The sequence below is a fragment of the Amblyomma americanum genome, chromosome 1 (assembly GCF_052857255.1).
Source record: "Amblyomma americanum isolate KBUSLIRL-KWMA chromosome 1, ASM5285725v1, whole genome shotgun sequence".
NCBI lineage: Eukaryota > Metazoa > Arthropoda > Arachnida > Ixodida > Ixodidae > Amblyomma > Amblyomma americanum.
This window is the reverse complement of record NC_135497.1, coordinates 155,406,384-155,426,482: the sequence shown is the minus strand read 5'-3', so window position 1 is coordinate 155,426,482 and position 20,099 is coordinate 155,406,384. Positions and strand designations below refer to the sequence as shown.

The following is a 20,099-nucleotide window of genomic DNA, read 5'->3' as shown; positions in this document are numbered from 1 at the left end:
GCAGAAAAAAAAGTGCGATATAATCGCTGATACACAGTTACAATTCATTGGAACATTTGACCAGCATTCTTCAAGAACGGGAATAATGACAAACTACGTAGCAGCAGTTATATTGCAGTTTTTTCATGCATCACGTGGCCTAAACACAAACTGCACATCGCAGCCATTGTTCGGTTGATGAAACCGAAACAGTGTCAAGAAGAAATTGAATTATAAATGATTTAGCAGTTGTAGGCAAATACCATGGGGTGATCTATGTAATGCTTAAAGCATCATTTGAAAGAACAAAAATAAATAATAATAATAATTGGTTTTGGGGGGGAAAGGAAATGGCGCAGTATCTGTCTCGTATATCGTTGGACACCTGAACCGCGCCGTAAGGAAAGGGTAAAGGAGAGAGTGAAAGAAGAAAGGAAGAGAGAGGTGCCGTAGTGGAGGGCTCCGGAATAATTTCGACCACCTGGGGATCTTTAACGTGCACTGACATCGCACAGCACACGGGCGCCTTAGCGTTTTTCCTCCATAAAAACGCAGCCGCCACGGTCGGGTTCGAACCCGGGAACTCCGGATCAGTAGTCGAGCGCCCTAACCACTGAGCCACCGCGGCGGGGTGAAACAACAACAAAAATAAAGCGTGCAAACAATAGGTGCGCCTACTCCTTCTAAGCTTTATTAAAAAACTTTCTCATTAAATCTACAAGCTTTTCTTGTGCATTCACGTGACGTTCCATTAACTGAGCCTCCTTCTCTGAGGCAGCTGCCAGCGCAATTAGGAGCTGGCGTTGCTCTTCAAGCAGCTGCTGCTGGAAGCTTGAGCTATAAGCTTTCCTCTTGCGTGAGCGCTGCCTCTGGTTGCTTGCTGGCTCCTGATTTTCAGCATTGTCCTCGCATGCAGCTGCGCAAGAGGCAGCTGTATGCGGTGAAACTGGGGCATCCCAATCCTCAGTTGTGCTCCTAGAGGGGCTTGTGCGGGCTTCCATGCTGGCGATGAGCTGAAAAAACGAATGTGAGAGAATTAACATGTGCTTGTCATATTCCATGTATTGGTAGCAATGAAAGCAGCAAAACGTTCTCGACGTAACCACTTTTGTGCAGACTTCTTCAAAAAATGGCTTTCTTCTCAGGAGTTGCACTGAATTGCAATTAAAAATTATTGCACTGTACCGTAGCATACAAACAGCCTTTTGTATGGAACAGTAATCGTATAACATTTTCAGCAGTGAACAAGTTCACATCCACATGCGGAATTCCTTGCATTAATGAAGAATTTGATTTTTGGAGAAAGCAGTGAATGTATGAGTCTGGAAATGTATGTATAGGAGACCATGGAAGTGCTCTGTGCCTATTAATATATGGTGTCTTTTCTGTGCTGCTATACAACCAATAATGTGCACAATGTTTGATGTAAAAGTGAGTGTAGTGGCATGGACTGCATTTTCGTTCACATGGGTTATTAATTGCAAGCATTAATGCAGTGCCGAAAAAAACTGCTGCCCGCCTGTTCTACTGTCATACTCTCTTCAACCAATGAATGGTCATTGGCTGGCAGGCTGCCCAGAAACCTGCGAATTTCTGAGAAATAAATCCATGCAACTGGCGCTGAGCCTGTTGTCCTTTGTTTGGCACAGTTCCTGAAACAGTTTAACTCATTTGTTATTTGCATATAAGCGCCAGAATAAGCAGGAAATAGTGAGTGGTAAGAGCTCGCTGCATGCAAAAAGATCTAGGTACAAAAAGTAATTGTTTACGGTGAAAAGTCAATCTCGGAAGAGCAGCGTAATATAGCTAGCAGGTTGGGGGTCAGGACATTAAATGCAGTTGCACATTCATTTATAACTGACTGTGATGTCGCTTCCAATAAAACCTTTCATCCCGCCTTCTCGGCGACTACAATGCGTCTCAATCCTTTGTGAACTCACTCCGCAAACTTTCACGAAACCGTGCAGCACCTCCGCATTCATTCCTGTAAACGCACTAGCAACCAGCCCGGAACACCAAAGTCTAGACCAACAAAGGACTTACCTGTATGCCTGGGTGAGGTTGTCAATCTTCGATTGCACTTGTTTGCGTGATTTATTAATCCCGCTTCGGGCGAGGCCTTGCGCGATGGCCTCATATACTTTGGCGTATCTCTTCTCTGCCCTGAGGCTATCTAAATGCTCTTCCCATATCGCGATGAGAGCCCAAGTCCCCCGTTCGGTCCACGTGGCGCGCGGTTTTATCGGTTTGGCACTGCCAGACGCCGCAGGTTCACCGCCACTCATTTTGTCAACGCACACACACACAAAAAAAACAAGCACGAAACTGTATTTAAAAAAAGAGCAGTGCAGTCTCGATGTGCGATAATCGTGGGCGAGCAGTGGCGACCTGAGTCTAGTGGCAACAGCACCGCAGATGTGACGAGCTGCTCTCCGTCGCTACTCGCTACAAACAACAAACAACATGGCCGACATGGCGGCATATTTACCGTGACGCTCGTATATCTGGAACGAGAGTATAGCGTGGTGATATTGCCACAAAACAAATGATCTTATATTTTAAAACACCACTTATCTTATGAAGTGAATTTATAAAATGAAAATTGAACGTTTCTTTTCTCAATTTATTTATGCTGTTAACTCGCTGGGAGAGAGAGTACTCCCTTGAAGCCTCGAAGGACGAACTCGAGCTGCTTTGTTTCGAAGCTCCTTTGAGCTAGATTTCCTTTGGCGCGTCCGTGTGGCGGCGCGCGTTCGTCCTTAGAGTAATGGAGCATTAGTTCAAAGTACCTTTACAGTGTCCGTGTGACAGGGGTATTACATTTATATTGCTCACAAACTACCCTTGCGATGTATATATCTTGTGATGACGTAGACTTCAAGGTGGTCGATCACTACGGCATGAAAATAGGTCCACACCAATACTCGGAGTGCCTCCTTCCAGTGCAATTGGCAGCTACGTTTTTTAGTTGTATCTGAGTACAGTAGCAATTGGTTAATTTTGACCGCAACACTTCCTACGAAAACTCAGAAATAATTGCTCTGAAATTGTGAAAATATTTTTAATAAACCATAGCCTTGCAACGAAAGCAAAGTACAAAATTATTTTGAAATCCACATGCCAGGTCATTTGGAATGGAAGAAGCTCACACTTTCAGTTACATTTTACGTGCCTGCCAGCCAGTGGCCTAGGACCTTTCGTTCTGAATAAACTCACTCATATGTGGCATTATTTCATGCGCCAGAATATCGCAAAATTCTCGTAACCTAAGAAGAAATTCATTAAGTCCTCTGAAGTTGCGGCGTCATCCACTTTAAGCCTCCCATCCGATCATAGTTTACAAAATTATGAATTTAGTTTTCTTGCAGAATCTGAAATGTTTTAAGGCACGAATTTGCAGAAATATTAAAACTTGCAATTACGCATGTATCTGTTCACAGGATAAATTTGAGCATAAAGCGTAATTTTGCTTCTGACAAACGTCTGCTTTTCTTCGTCTGAATGGGTGCCTTATAATTTCTTGCGGTGTTTTGAAAACAGCCAACCATGAAAAACAAACAAAAAAAACGCTAAGCAGGAAAACCATGCAGCCCATTATTTTTGCAGAAACATGTAACAGTGGACGAGGATATATCTCGCGCCTCCAACATCGCTGTCGTGCTTTGTTGTTTCTTCTGCAAGTCAGCCTCACCAAAGAGTACACCGTCGTGTCCGGTTCATCGTGGAATTTGCCGAGCAGTTCAATACGGTGCTGAAGGCTGGCATACTAGACATTGGCAGATTGACTCTAGAGCAAAAATGAGCAATACACTTCTTTCAGAACGTTTCAGACGTAATTGCATTGCGTGCTATCCACTAATGCCGTTTATGTTTGCAAATCCTCTCTTAATAAACATTAATTCATTGGTCTCTCATCTGTCTGATCTGAGGCTGACTCACTTTACTTACGAGTTTGCATTGAACGTCCAAACTTTTTGCACACATTAATAAACCTTACGCGATCCGAGTCATTTGGAAACCTCTATAGACCATCACAATTAGGAGCCTATCACGCACTGAACATCAACCTTAAGTCCTTGCAATCACTTGTTCAGATAATTTTTTTTGTGCTCTAAACAAGTTTGGAAATCCCGCTCTGGCCCTACTCATGCTCTGCCTGTGAAGGGTTTTTTTCGATTCTGCGATTTGTACCTGCCATCTTTTTGTTGTGCGTTTATTAGTGCTTCCGTATTATAGTCGGACCTCGTTATAACGAAACGGTTTATAACGAAGTAATGGATATAACGGAGGAATGACGATTTCCCTTGCAAGCTCAGTCAATGCGGGCTATAACGAAGCTACGGCTTTCGTGAAGTAATCACCGGGCCCCTTCATTACATTAAGATTCAACTGTATCTCAGATTCCGCGAATTGTTTTGATTTGTTTCCACATTTTTTATTTCCTTCCCCCATAGCTTCATTCGAGGCTGTATGTGAAAACAAACAAACAAGCCAACAAAAATCTGTGCAGCTATGCCATCGAACAGTGCCCTCGCATTGCTACCATTTTGACTTTCCACCAGCGCTGGTTCAGCCCTTCATAAAAGATTAAGCGATAGAAAGGAAGGTCTAGAAGCAAGGAGAGAATGGGAGCTTTTAGAAGAGGAGCATAGAAAGCATTATTGAGCATCTTCGTCAAGACCAGAAATGGTTTGAACAGCGTCTCAAGCATAGAAAATTATTTGGCCGTGTAAGCGGAATGGCGCAAAAGCCTTCAAACGGATCGTGATTATAGAAGATGCTGCGTCTACAGGAAAAATACCCGCAGGGAAAAAAAGATATCTTTTTTTGGTCCCTCTTGTTGTGGTGCGGACGTTTTGTTGGCTTCTTTCAAATCTCGGGCCCTGGTTGTTATTCGGGATGCCGGACGGGAACACCGTGTCCATTTCCATTGTATTCAGCGGTAGAGATGACGAAAGCGGCCTGGACGGAGGTGACGGCCACTGGCGAGCGGAAATGTTTCTGCAAGGCCGGCTTCGTCGTGTGTCTGATGCTGAGCCTGATGCTTCAGAAGATGACCAGCCCGGCGGCGATTTGTGGTAGCGCATTGTCGACTCCAACATGGGGAGTCATGACGTCGGTTGGAATGATTTTATTTCTGTCGCTGACAACGCCGGCACCGCGGAACCGTGCACAAACGAGGACATTGTTTCTGAAGTGCGAACGAGAGTGACGCGGAGGAATCGGATGAGGATGAAACTTCGGAGCCAGCACCCATAAGCGCGCCCGTAGCAATGGCCTACATAGAGGGCCTCAGACAACTTGTCTATGCCAAGGGCCTCGGCGAAGAGCACGCTTCTCCTTTAAATAAACTGGAAACCTCACTCATCGCATCTGCGCTGCAAAAACAGACGTCCATCACGGACTTTCTTGCAAAGAAAAAATTTTGTTTTTTGACAAGCAACTCTCTTTAAAGCTGTGCCACTTACTACAAACTTCGGGATATAACGAACGGATGCCGCGTGACGCTCATGTTCATTATAAGCGGGCTCGACTGTAGAATAAACTTCAGCTGCTAGTCAGCACCTACCTTTGTCTTTTTTTATGCCTTGCTTCTGCGCCTGCCTGTTTTTACGCTGCTAATTTTAATGACTAGCCCCCCTTTTGTTGGTTGGCTAACCTTGCGTGCACTCTCCTTCTCGGCTGCCAGTTCGTGCTTGTGGTGCTCCCTCTCGGCCGTGAGCTCCCATTTGTGCTGTTCCCTCTCGATCGTGAGCTCCCGCTCGTGCTGCTCCCTCTCGGCTGTGAGCTCCCGCTCGTGCAGCTCCCGCAGCGAAGCCAGCTGGGAGGCATGGAGGGAGCGGATATGCTCCAGCTCCCGTGACCGTTCCGTCGTCACCTCTTGGTACTGGTGCAGGCGTGCGTGGAAGTCCGTCTCAGAGCTCCTCAGTGCCGCCTCGAGCCTTCTGTTTTCGTCATTGAATGGGGGAGGATCGCAAGGTTAAAATACCAGCCAGCGTCCACAGCTCAAAAGAAAAACTTTAAGAGAGATGCAGGCTTTGTTGCAGTTTGTTCAGCGGAAAAGATATATTTATTCCCAGAAAATGTGGAGTTAAAAAATTGGTAGGGTTTTAACTTAGTTAAACTGAGTAGACGTGTGAAAACATGAGTTCATTCTTCGCCTCTTCCTTCGGGCATCTGCCCGTGCGCGAAACCACGCTTCTCGCTCTTCATCGTCACACCATCTCTCCACTCGGCGGCAGCTGGCGCTACGCCCTCATCCCATTGGCTACAGCTGGCGTGACGCTCCTCTGAACTTACCTGAGCTTCCTCCCATTGTTTGCAGCTTGTGCAACGCTCCTCCAATCTAACCCAATTACCCATGTTATTCTGAGGCTTCACACAAGATTCTTCATTGGGTTTGACCCTGTTAAGTAGTGCTTTTGCACAAAAATTCAATATTTTTTTCCATAATTCGATTCAAGCTCCGGACATTGATGATGACATTGAGGGCATTGGAGTGGTTGTTAATGGAATGTGCTTGGTGCAGTGGTTTAGCGCCAGATGTCCAAAAAGAAAAATTCCACCACAGTACACTGGTTTCGAAGGGCGCAAGCCGTGTAATAATGCGATGAGTTCTGTTTCACTTTCCTTCAAGTGGTAATTTGTTTACTGCCATTCGCATGCAACGCAGTCATTTTCTGTTCATCACGTGGGGTCCACTATTTTGCGCAGGCTCACTAGACGTGCTTAGATCGTTTCAGAACAGTTGTCAAGCGTGACCACTCCTGCAATGTCTGGAACTGCCTTGGACAATATAAATGTACTATCAAGAATGTTCCAAGTTGTGTTTAAATACAGTGCAGTCAACAGTGTCATGGCCATTCTCATTCCAATAACAGCCAGGCATGCAAATTATTGTCACTACAATCTCTGCCATCGCGTGTTCTTTCTTTTAAGGTACATATTTGCCCAATAAAGAAGAGTTTGCTCAGGAGACAAGAGGCAAACTAGAGACAAATGAGTAAGAATATGTTAACTAGGAATGGGCGCGATGCAGGAGCCCTTGCACGCAACTATAGCTTTGCAGACAAATCCAAAAGATGCATGGCTTCCAAGCCCATACCTTGAGCAGGTGCATGGTTGTCGTCAAATGCTTGCGGATGACCGCGTCTGATGCACGAGACAGCTTGAGTGAGAGGTAGACGAGGTGCTTGAATGGGTTGGCCTCAACAATGTCCAAGATGGACGGGTCCGAGCCGGTCCGACCGTGCACCACCAGTGATGCCACGAACCGGGGACTCTCCTGGCAGAAAGAAAAAGTATGTGCACAATTTTCACAAGCAGTTTGATGTGAGTGGTGCTCCTTAGATATTTATTTATTCTACCTACCCTCAAGTGCTGTGGAATTGTAGAAAGAAAAAAAGCAGGGAAAAGTGCCAAAACTGCTTTGTAAAATGTATAGTGGCTTCAGCCTGCGAAGCGATATGCAAAGAGGATCCCAGGCAGCTGGAGGGGGCCATTAACGCTGTCGCGTCATACCCATAAGGCGGAGCTTAATTGTGCCCCTAATTTTTTTTTACAAGCGCCCTGAAAGCTATTGGCATGCACGACTTTCGGGGACATGTGACCTTACACCGGCATAACGATATACGGTCCGTTGCATGCTAGCCTTTCGCTCTTCCCCCCTTTCCTCTCGTTTCGTGCAGGTATGAAGGAGATGAAGAAAAAAACACACTACGGGTGTTTTCAGCGGTGTGGCCCCTTGAAATTATCGATGGCCGTTACCTTGACGAACGATACAGTGAATGGGGAAAATGAGAGAGAAAAAAAGCACGTCATCGGTCACAGTGTGCAGAAATCGAAGCAGAGGAGCGTCGACGTCGTGAGGAGTTTCACACTCGACAGCTGGAAATTTGGCGCGGGGGAGGCCGGTGACAGCGGCGGTGTGGCCTAGCTGATTTGATAGTTTTTTTTTTTTGCCAGTGCTTTGACTCTGCCGCTCGTAGTGCCGTTATGAACGGGATCCACACTGGCGATTAAAACGAAGATTCATCGCCCGGCAGCGATTAAAGCGAAAATTCAACGACCGGGATGACCACGCGGAAGCGGCAATTTCGACAGACCGTTGACCCACGAGGACCCCTGCGAAAAAAAAGTGCCTCACAGGGAAGCAGCCGCTGCCATCTTTCCCACGCACACGAAGAGGGGGAGATGACCTTTCCTTCGTCTGCAGTTCCTCGCAAGACGCGGCCGACGGTGTACAGTTGAAGGGGGAAGCTGGCCGTGATTGACAGCTTCGGATGAAGTAGCAGCGGACCTCCGAATCCTCCTCTCCCAATCCCACGGGGCTCTGCGGGCTACGTGCGTTCGGCAACTCTTCCGACCTGTGTCTTGTGTGGTGAAAGAGGCGAAGCCTCAGTGTATTTAACGAGCGTCCTGAGTACGAACGATCGCTCTGGGCCTTAGCGAGATGGCTCATCCAGTGGCTCTGGGCCTTGGCGACAGGCTCATCCCGTCGCTCGACACTAGGAACTTTTAATTCTTGACTGTTGGTTCTTTCTTTCGTAATATATTTGAATAAGTTTCCCTAAGTGCAGTAAACCTGTTTGTGTCTTCATTCCCCAAATGTCAGCTTCCATCCTTTCTCCGGCCAAACAACGCTACCCTGCATCGAACCAACCAGCCATGCTAACCGATTTATGACAACTGGTGGCAGCCCTGTTTGTGTCTTCATTCCCCAAATGTCAGCTTCCATCTTTCCTCACCCTTTCTCCGGCCGAACAACGCTACCCTGCATCGAACCAACCAGCCATGCTACCCGATTTATAACAACTGGTGGCAGCCCTGTTCGTGTCTTCATTCCCCAAATGTCAGCTTCCATCCTTCCTCATCCTTTCTCCGGCCGAACAACGCTACCCTGCATCGAACCAACCGGCCATGCTACCCGATTTATAACAGTGCATGTGTCTGGGTATCGGGTTTACATAGATATTTTCTCTTGCAGGTGTCGAAATTTTGGACTTGCTCTCACTAGTTCGTAGTGCCTGCCATAGCCCCAGTTTGGTCCGAATATCCCTACCTGCTTGTGTTGTGGTTAGGTGTTTTTTTTACCCTCCAGAACCGCCTCCCTGAGCTCCTCGAAGGTGTTGTGTACCCCGAGTGCCAAAAGACGTTCCGTTGATGTCGTTGGCAGGATGTTCAGGTCAGTGTTATAGTCTCCCCTTATGGCATCAATAATGGCCCTCCTATCAACGATTCTTATCTCTTGATTACAATCGTAGGTAATCCTGCTTACGACTATAGGGCTTGGACTAGGCGGAGGGTGTTTTCCTCCCTCATTCCTTTTCAATGCCAGGTTACCCTTCTAATCAATCTTGATATTTGGTTGCCCGTGGCCTTGAGAGTTTTGACTGCATGATCTTCTCTCAGATTGCTTTGTAACCACAGCCACAAAACTCCGATCTTTTCTTTTTTCCTGAATTTTCTTGCTTCGTAGGTAGATTTGAATCTCTCCTAGGGACTTATTTTTTCTTTGTAACCTGAGAAGTTCGGATTTCTCTGGGGAGCAATGAAGACCTGCCTCTTCGGCAAATTCTTCGACCGTATACCTATAACTGCTTGCAGAGCTTCTTCCTTCTACGCCAAGGATCCCTGTGTAGCCCATATGGCGATATTGTCCGCGTAGAAGGTGAAGCCGATATTCTCGCGGGTTAAGAGCTTTTAGGCTAAGTTGAGCATTCCTGTGTTGAACAGCATTTGAGTGACTTTACAGCCCTGCGGCGTGCCTTTCTTGTGCATGGGTACCATTGGTGATAGGATCTCTCCGATTCCTATGGTGGATGTGCGATCTGAGGGGAATGCCTTCACATAGTTGAAGATTTTCTCCCCGCAGTTGATATTGATTAATTCTTGTAATATTGTGTGGTGGCCTAAATTGTCAAATGCTGCTTTCAAGTCTATTGCGAGTAGGATGTTTTCGCCGTGTTTGGGGATGGTATTTATGGCTTCTTTGATAGGGAGGAAGACATCCTGGTTGCAGAGTCCCATTCGGAAGCCCAGCATACAGGAAGGACATAGGTTGTTTTCGTCTATGTCATTTTGACGCCTCAGATGAATTACTCGTTCACAGACCTTTCCCTGCAAAGGAGTGAGGGAGATTGGACGGAGACTCTCTATAGCCGGATGCTTTCCTGCCTTAGGGATAGTGATGATGTTCGCGTGTTTCCAAGCCGACGGCAGCTGGCCCTTCTCCCACAGTTCTTCGTTGATGTACTTGCTTAGGTCCGTCAGGTGGTCGGCGCTCAGCATCCATAGAGCATTCACTCCTGGCGAAGCGATAGTGGCCCTGGCAAGCACAGCGTCCCATCTCAGGAGGCCTCGCTGCAGTAACACCGGACAGAAAGTGCGCACTGGAAGAATAGATTCACCACACAGACGGAAGCGGGGGGATGTGTGTTGGTGCCGGTATGACAGGGGGCCTTCTAAAAAGAAAGGCAAGCTACGCGCCAATTATAGCACCCAAATCCCCACCTAGCCGGGTTCAACCGGCTTTTCACTGGGCTATGCGGCCGGATTATTATGCACCAATCAGACTCTCTGATCGTTGTTGCAAATGTCTTTGCGCACACGTCGGAGGTGCACAGGAATGCCTCCTGCATTTCATGCTCAAGGATTGTGGCTATGCGCATTATTTTCAGCCGTGCCAGTCACACCTCCACATGGCCCCCATCGGGAGCCCGTCAAAATTACCCGGTGCGAGCGTCCGGCACAATAGCCTTGCGTGGGCGTTGGCTGCTAGCATTTTGACTTATGTTGATTCCCTAATTAAAGAGGCTCTCAATAAAGGTGCGATATTCCTGGGATGTTAAAAGACGCAGCTTCACGAATATCCTCCAGCAAGAATTTTTACGCGACAGCGTATGCAGCTCGTTCGGTCGAAAAGCCGTCGGCGTACTAGAAGTCGGCACCGTACATGTGTCCGAAATAATCGAGGGCTGCGTAAAAGAAATCGTATCATGGTAATTTGTGGTTCTAGTGATTGATGATTGATTGGTGTGTGATTGGCGATGACGAGTTTTATGGAATCATTGCAATTGATTAATCAAAGAAATGAAAAATTGAAAAAGGGGTTCAAAGCTTGGTGTCAAATTGCTCTGAATTAAGAAGCCAGTGATTAATGATGGTATTTTTATTTATTTATTTATTCATACTGCCGGCACAGGCCTAGGCAGGAGTTGCAGTTTTACAAAGTACACATCTTGTTAGAACTTTTGCATGCAAAATACAATCAAAAACAAAAAGAGACTCTTTGAACATTAGGAATTTTTGCACGTCACTGACGGCAGGAAAAAAAATATTTGAATAGCGCACAAAAACGTCAGACGCTGTGGTGCAATGTGAAGAAGAGAGGCGCGTGGCCGTAATAGCAAAGTACAACAATTGTAATTAAGAGTAGGTCCGACTGACAGAAGTTAAATAAAAGAAAACAGAGAGCAATGTACATAGATCACTTAGAGGGTGACAGGTAACAAGGCTAGTATACAAGACATTTTTTTATGCCCTCATAGAATATTCCCGTAGAAAGCCCTTAGTCTCAGAATTTATAACTCCATTGGGTAGTTTGTTCCAGTCGTATATTGTACTCATGAGAAAAGAATAATGAAAAGAGTCTGTCCTGTAAGTCAGTGGTTTGATATGTTTACTGTGTTTTGTCCTTGACTGGATGGAACTGTCTGTTACAATGTACCTTTCGAGGTTTACTTTGTAATAGCCACGTAAAATATGATAAAAGACAACAATCCTATTGTTTTCCATTTTCTTCTTAACAGTGGTTAATCCAGCCTTAATTCTTAGTTCTGAAACTGACTGTATTCTAGAATAGGCATTATAATTGAACCTAAGAGCTTTGTTCTGCACACGTTCACATTTCAAAATATTCTGCTCAGTGTATGGCTCCCAAATGGGGCTTGCGTAAGTAAATAGTGGCAGGACTGTCATTTTATATGCTAACAACTTGACATCTGGCGTGGCATCAGTTAGCTTCTTCCGTAGCGTCCAAAGCTTTCTGATCGCCTTATCACAAACTTGATCTACATGCGATGACCAATTTAGATCATATCTGAGACACAAGCCCAAGTACCTGAACTCAGCGACATCTTTTAGAATGACATCATGAATTTTATAAGAAAATACAAGGGGTTGTTTTTTACGCGTCATATGCATACAAACGGTCTTCCCTGTGTTCATCCATTTGCCACCGTTTGCACCAGGTACTGATTATGTCCAGATGGTCATTCAGTCTCTTCTGATCATCACAAGATTTTACAGTACAATAAATAATAGTATCATCTGCGTAATGTTTAATCGTTACCTCTGGTGAAAAGCCGGTGCTCATATCGCTAACATACAAAGAGAAAAGCAAAGGACCTATCGCAGAGCCTTGTGGAACACCTGATCGTACATTTTTATTTGAGCTGGCAACGTTATTAAGAAAAACAAACTGCTGTCTGCGCGTTAGGTACGCCTCAATCCATTTTATTACAATATTATTAAGAAAATTTATAGTGTGTAATTGATCAAAAATTATTGAAACGATTAAAAAAAGAACAATCCGTTCAATGGTGTTTCCAACGGGCAAAGCGTCGCGCCGAACGGAAGATGGCGTTCCGTGGACTCCCTGGCAGCGCTGCAACACGCTGTCGCGGCCCGCTCTTTAAGGCGAAGCTTAAGCGTCCTCCAACTTCTTAATGCGTTTTGTCGAACATTTTTTTCCAACGTCAAACAGTGCACAAAAAACACCAGGACACTTGGAAGGAACGACATGGACAAGAGCGTTTCTGGTGTTTTTTTTTTTTGTGCGCTGTTTGACGATGGAAAAAAATGAAGTACCAACTGGCCCAACGTTCTACCTTGTTTTGCAGAAGCTGAGTTATGTGTGGTCAAAATTTGAACTTCGGCGTCTTCGTGCCTTTCCTTCTCCTCTTGTCATTTTTTGCACGCTCAAAAGTCGGCGATCTCCCGCCTGCCCCATCGCTGAGACGCGCGGGAATTCGCCAGGGGCCGGAGCTTACTTACGACGTATGTACCTGGCCCGCCGGAGCGAGGCTGCTGACTGACCGCGGCCATGGTAGCTGTGTGACGCCTGAAAGAATCTAACCAATAGCCATCTGCACAGAATTAAATCCGCAGGAGAATGCCACGGAGGAGGGCGTGAGCATGAAAAAACTGGCCGGCGATTACACTTCTCGGTAATGCGATGTTTGAGCGCAGCTGCTGCGGTATTTCAACCATAGGCGACCGCCGATTGGACACGCAGGGCTGAACGGAGGCGGACATGGGTGTAGTCTTCTGCATGCAGCGCGCACAGCGAACCGCCGCCGCCTCTCCTCGGGGAATCCTCACTGGAAACATTAGCAAATGACATTACAGCTTTAGTCACGTGCCAACGGCGCAAGCGAGGAAGTCAACTCTGGCTAATGTCATTCGTCCGAAATGACGTTATAAATTCGCCGCCTGACGGGGGTCCATTGCAGTTGCTTGGAATTCAGTGGGTTGTGTAGCGCAATTCAGTGCCTTATTCGCCGTCTCCCCTCCACTTCTCCAGAGTCCTTAACTTTCGCGGGATTGGTCATGAATCGCACGCGACGTAGCACACCATACTACACACTATTTGCTCTTACGCTGCACCATTTAACTCAAAACATCATACATCAGTGTTTGAATGGAAACGTGGTCGCAAACGGGAGAAGAAAGATTCGGCACACGCTGATTTACGCGGCGCGGCAAAATGCCATGAGCAACGGCCGGCACAGCTTCCTTTCAACATTACAATTTCAATAAGGAGTCCATTCAGAGGGATTGGGGGAGCAGGGGAGAGACGATCGCCGAAGGCGGAAGCACATTAACCAAGCCGCCGACGCGTGTGCACGGTCTGTCGATCGAAAAACCAAGCACGAAATTTCTGGAAGCTGGGGCGGCGCCGACAAAGGTAGTAGGCGCCGCAGCTGGCGTCAGGCTGCGTCGCCCCCCCCCCCCCCCCCCCCCCCCCCCCCCACTTTTCCCCCCCCCCCCCCCCCCCCCCCCCCCCCCCACTTTTCGTGAGGGCTCGCTGACTGCCCTACGTCGCGATCGCTTTGGCGTAGAATTTTTATCAGCCAAACAGGGGCCTTTGGTCGTTCAGAATGTGGATTCATGCTTGTAGTGGCCGCCCCGCCGCGGTGGCTCAGTGGTTAGGGCGCTCGACTACTGATCCGGAGTTCCCGGGTTCGAACCCGACCGCGGCGGCTGCGTTTTTATGGAAGAAAAACGCTAAGGCGCCCGTGTGCTGTGCGATGTCAGTGCACGTTAAAGATCCCCAGGTGGTCGAAATTATTCCGGAGCCTTCCACTACGGACCTATTCGTTCCTATCTTCTTTCACTCCCTCCTTTATCCCTTCCCTTACGGCGCGGTTCAGGTGTCCAACGATATATGAGACAGATACTGCGCCATTTCCATTCCACCAAAAACCAATTATTATTATTATTATTGTAGTGGCCGAAGCGGCTTACAGCAGCAGTTTGTAGGCGATTGATGGACTAATCACAGCTCCGCCCGGGCACTGCAGGTTCGTCATTCGTGGTTCGGAGACTGTTAGTAGGGCGTACGCAGACATACGCAAAGGCATAGCGAACACTATAGGCACCGTGCAGGAGTAACTCCGGCGCGATGCGCGCGCCCCTCGCGGCGAAATGGGCAGACCGGGTGGGAGACGCGCGCCGGCCCGCGCCGCTCAGATGCGGCAAAACTGCCCGGGAGCGCGTCGTATTCTTCCTTCGTTTGTTGTTTTGGTGATATTCTGTGGTCGCAGATGAATTGCAGCGCAGGAGTCTGCAATAGCACATACTTGAACTCGCCAGGGTCAATGTTTTTCACGTCCGCAAACAAGTTCTACGAAGAAAAGCGACAGGAACAGTGGATGGCTCTCGTCCCGACGAGCAGTGAGCCGGCAATCATGTCAGTATTCGCCGCATGACGTTGTTCCTAAAAGAGAAAAATAAGGCACTCTACAAACCCCTGCATTCGTAATTTTTCTCACCATCTTAAAAGAATCTAGCTATTCCACAATGTTGCACTCGTATTTTCTGTTGCCATTTAGCCTACCCGACAGAAGGAAAGGGCCTGCACTAGGAACCGCAGAACGCGTCTTGTGGCGTGCGCCGACGTAGATAGTTATTCCCTAACGCTCCGTGGTTTGGTCTATATTCTCCCAACGGGTCACTGTGTCCGCTATAGCATGCGTAAGCACCAGCACCATGTAGAAAAAGTAATGAACTGGCACATTGGCGTTCGCTGCAGTGACCGTGAAATACGGAAACCGCATCACCAGATTCATAGTGTGTATATTGTGTTTGCTTGACATTTAGGTCGCGAATACAAGCGATTTCTTCCAATATGTGAAAAGAAGTAGCAGGCGCCGCTGTCAGGCACCAATCTTCGCTGTCATATCTGAGCAAATAAAATAAACGACATATCCCTTTGAAATTACTGCACAAGACTACGTCATTGTTCCGTCTACCGAGAAATGCCGCTTCTTCTTCAAATCTGGCAAGTTGGCCGATGTAAGGTTTTGATCAGCTTCCCGTATTTCAATGCGTTGTTTTCTGATGTCTCTCTTGCTTAGAATTGTATTTCAATACATTATCCTTTATTTCTCTTTCTTGAATAAAATAGGTTCATTTGCTTTAGTTTTTTTTTTAGCGTCCTTACACTCCTTGTTCTTTTTTTTTCTCCGCACCTACACCCTTTTCTTCCAGCTCCACCGCCGTTTCCCTTCTCAAGTGGTTTGACAACCTTCCCCTCCCTCTTCTCATTTTTTTCTACCCGTCCTTCACTCTCCTCTTCCTGTCTTGTTGCAGTGCTCTCCTCTAATGGTAAAGCAAGTCTTTGTCAGTACTTTTATTCTCTTTTGATGATTGTAACTTTTTTTTTCCGGGGAAGTGCCCCACAAACACTCGGCTTCGACACAGGCTAAAATGTGTCCATTTTCCAATAATAATTCAGTCCTTAAGTAAAAGGATAAAAAATTTTATAGTTGCGATGATTTCCTCTCTAACCATACAGACGGGAAAACAAAAAATTTTAAGTCAGGTGTATCTTGACGGCAAGTAAAAAAAAAATTCGAATTCGTATGTTCCAATCGGAACATTTGTAAGGGTCTGCCTAATATGCTGAATCAGCGACCTCCTGTGCGCATACCAGTGCGATGTGGAGGGAATGATCAAATGGCGTCTTGTTGATGTTCGCTGCGGAGACCGCCGCTACATGCCGACCTTTAAGGACTGTTCTGTCATCAGGAGAAGAGGAATGTGCCCCACCGGAGAGACAATTGAAACCTTTGAAAATAATTCTGCCTGTCTACTACGTGAGTTACGTCAATTATTCGCACAGACAGGGAAAGCCGGCCGACGTACGCGAATTTTCAGACATTTCGTCAGCTTCTCGTATTTTGTTTCCACTTCTCCGTTTCAGCTCCCCGTCCGTTCATTCCTTTTCTTCTTCTTCCGCACCTTTTCCTTCCTCCTCCAGGGGCACCTTCTTGGCAGCGTTCTTTTTCTTTTAGCTTTCTGAGCTTTCGTCTAAGTACGTCCCCACCTCTCACAACAATCTCCCTCCGGCCGTCCCGTTCGGTCGACGTGCTTGTGGCTGGCTTTGTGTCGCGCTGTACCACACGTGGGGGCTGCCACAAATCTTATTCTGTATTTTCTTATCCCCTCTCCTTGGTTTTGTTGTGTTTTTCTTCTTATTCTTGGGCACCCTTATCCTTGTGTCGTCTGCTCTGTTTCTCGTGCTTTCCTACTTGGAAATAAACGCCCAGCATAAAGCCAGGGCTCGTCCTTGTCTCTCTGTCTGGTGTATTCATCAGGACTTGTCGGGCTAGTTGGTTGATCATAATGCAAAAAAGACGAACTGCGCAACAAGAACACGGACGAAAGGGAGGCAGACACACACTAACGCAGACTTACAACTTTACTAAAGGAAGGAATACAAGGCAAATATATATAGCGATCCCAACGCACTTCAAATCTGATCAATATGGCACGTGACAATCTGCCCAGGCGATAAACAGACCACACAAGAACCAACGCTTACAAGATAATCTTATACCGGGCCGGCCCTTTCTATGAAAACAAAAAGCAAAGGAACGCTTAGCGACAGTGCACTCTTGAGAATTACGCGTTCTCCAAAGTAAGAAAATTCAAAACAAAACCACACCACTGTAGCCATCTGATACCACTGAAGCTCGAACCGCTTACAAGCGCAGGTGCTGACACCAAAACCAAGAGACGAAGCACACCCCCTTTTGAAAGCAAACAAAACGGGAAACAAGAACAACCACATCGGTTATCGTCAAAATAAAAAAAAACAGTGAAAAAAGGCACCAGGTCAAAAGGGTAAAAACACCATGAATCAGCTCAAGAAGCTACGTCACAAAAACAGTGAAAATAGGCACCGAGTCATTTAAAAAACAAAAAGATGAAAGACGGGACAACAGTTTAAGACAACAACGGTTTTAAAAAAGGGGGAGGGGTGAATGAAATCCGAAGCGTAGGAAAACATCTCAAACCATGACAGAACCGAAACAAAACTGAGATCGCTAATCAAATGAACAACGAAAGCATCAAACGCAATCAGCTATACCTGGTGCAGTTCTGGGTAATTATAATTAACACCCTCGTCAAGTCACCCCAAGGTCTTAAATAATTGAGTAGATAGTGCGCAGTTTTTTGTATGCCAGCATGTACACAAAGCCCTGTACTGTATGATGACGCGATTAGTTATTTTTCTAGATGATCAGAACATATATGCATGCATAGTTACATGAAAACGTTTCTTACAAAAAAAAACTAACATAGTACTGCCCGTGTAGGAAAAAAAATCGAGATTTATTACGTTCCTCAACGTCTCAGGAAAAGTTTGCGACAAATGGAATCATTTTATTTTCATGCCTTACGGAATTACGAAGGTGAGTGATCCAGTCGCAGAAAATGTGAGAGGTCAGAAAACGAACCTTAAAGTTCATTCCCTCGTTTATGGCCTCTTCGCTTTCACTTAGGTGAAAGAAATGCGGCACTGAAATCAAAGAAATTACCTCACAATTTTTGATGACCACACATCTAAAAAGCGTCATTTATAAATTTGTACTCAATATTTTGCTATAATTTTTCGTCACGAAACAAGACTCCAGGGCTAGGAAAGACAATAATTCTAGAAATAAAAAATTTTCACCAAATCGACCAGCTAAACAAGAGGACAAGTCAGCATGGCTGGTGCGTGGTCATGCGGCTAAAAACAGCGCTTAAGCGAGACAGAGAAGATCAGAGACACGACGCTGTCCCCACTTTTCGCACAGCGCGACACGTATGCCAACAGACGATGAGCGCACGTCTGCTCCGACGAAGCAACACCAGCGCTTCGCCTCACTACTGTCCCGAAGTAAAATCATTCCGGCTAGTGCAGAGTGTCAAAACTTGTTTACTCAATGCTTAGCGTATAAACCAACGGAAGGAACACTTTCTACAAGTTTACTACTAACCATATACACAATACAAAGTGGCAAACTATTTCTCTGAATACGCCGCACGTGGCTAACGCGAGCTCGTGTACTTCGACAACTTACTAAGTTGGAAGCATCAACCATTGCTGTGATTCGCAGAAACTGGAAACGCGCCTACCACCCTTGAAAACCCGCGCTCAACACCTATACGCAACGCCACTCCCCGATCTTTTGCATACCACGAGCCCGCTAGCGAGTCCAGCGCCACGTCGTTTGTTTTCAAACATGCAGGAGGTCTATAAAATAGTGTTCTTCGTACTGTGCATGCGCCAAACGATATTTCAAATTGAGCTTTTACGTTCGCATTACGTACGCTGTTTTTCAAATTTAGCGTGCGCGCTGCTGCTTGCGCTAAGAAAAATAGCTTCTAAAATTCGCATCGCCCACATCCCCCGCTTTGGAGAGAATTCGTCAATGCTATTCGGTTTTTAGGCATATTCATTGACTTTAAATGGTACGCGTGATATTCGCTTTTCCTCCTATCACTGACAGTAGAACGAATGAGGGATAAACTTAACCTGTTTTCGATTCTGCGACCACCGCCTGTGGATTGCCTTGATTTGGACTTTTACGCCCAGGTAATCGTAGTGGTCATAGCCTTGCCAAGTGTAGTCGTTACGGTGGTAGGCAGAAAGGTTCGAAAAAAATCAGTATGATGTTATTAAAAACCTTTCTCGGTTCAGTAACCTAAAAAAAATTAGGCCGTGGCTCGACTGTACAGGCCATGGAACTGGCTGTCTACGCTATACGACTTGGATAACCTTGGCTAAGTGTGAAAAATTTGTCACAAATTATTTCCAGAATTCAACACCAAATGGCGCCACTGCTGCCTGTGCTATCGTTGCAAGACACACGAGAAGAATGGTTTGAGAAGAGGCGTGCCTTAAGCACCCACTCATCGCAGGTTTACATACAAGAGAACTTGACAAAGCACTCACGGGAACTACTTTTTGAAGCGAAGAAATGGGCCAAAGAGCACGACTTCCAGTATGTGTGGCACAGAAATGCTAGGATTTTTCTACGGCGCAGAGACGGAGAGCGTGCATGGCGCATCCAGGCTTTGAACGAACTGAACAAAGTTGCAAGAAATGGCCCTCGATAGTTCCACGTTAGTGCTTTTATTTTGTTTCCCTCAGATTCTGCCATGGATACACAATATGTTTCTCTGAATAACTTTGACACTTCTGTAGGCAAAGACTTTCACTCGTCCTTTAAAATATTTCATGCTAACATGCAATCTGCTCGAAATAAAAGCACGCCACTTGAGGTTCTTCTCAGTCAAATTAAGACCCAGTTTAATATACTCATGTTGACAGAAACATGGTATCGGCACGAAGATGAGGCACTTTGTACGGCGGAATATCAGGCATGTAATCTCAACCGAAGTTACGGCAGAGGAGGCGGTGTTTCCATGCTGATAAGGAAGGACATAAAATACGAATTGCTGACAGCTTTCACGGAATCAACAACAGATTTTGAGGTATTGTCTTTACGTTGCAACAAGATGGTTCTTGTTGTGGTATATAGACCCCCCGAAGGAAACTT

At 46.2% G+C, this 20,099-nt stretch overlaps 1 long non-coding RNA gene across 1 annotated transcript; it reads right to left on the bottom strand.

Annotated features, from left to right (window-relative positions):
* Positions 1–231: 231 nt before the first annotated feature.
* On the bottom strand, positions 232–19,632 carry LOC144113990 (uncharacterized). The gene is made up of 4 exons (XR_013310929.1): positions 19,493–19,632; positions 7,085–7,264; positions 5,639–5,924; positions 232–992 (listed from the first exon to the last, which is right to left on the bottom strand). It is a non-coding gene; the product is annotated as an uncharacterized LOC144113990 (long non-coding RNA).
* Between the last annotated feature and the right edge of the window lie 467 nt (positions 19,633–20,099).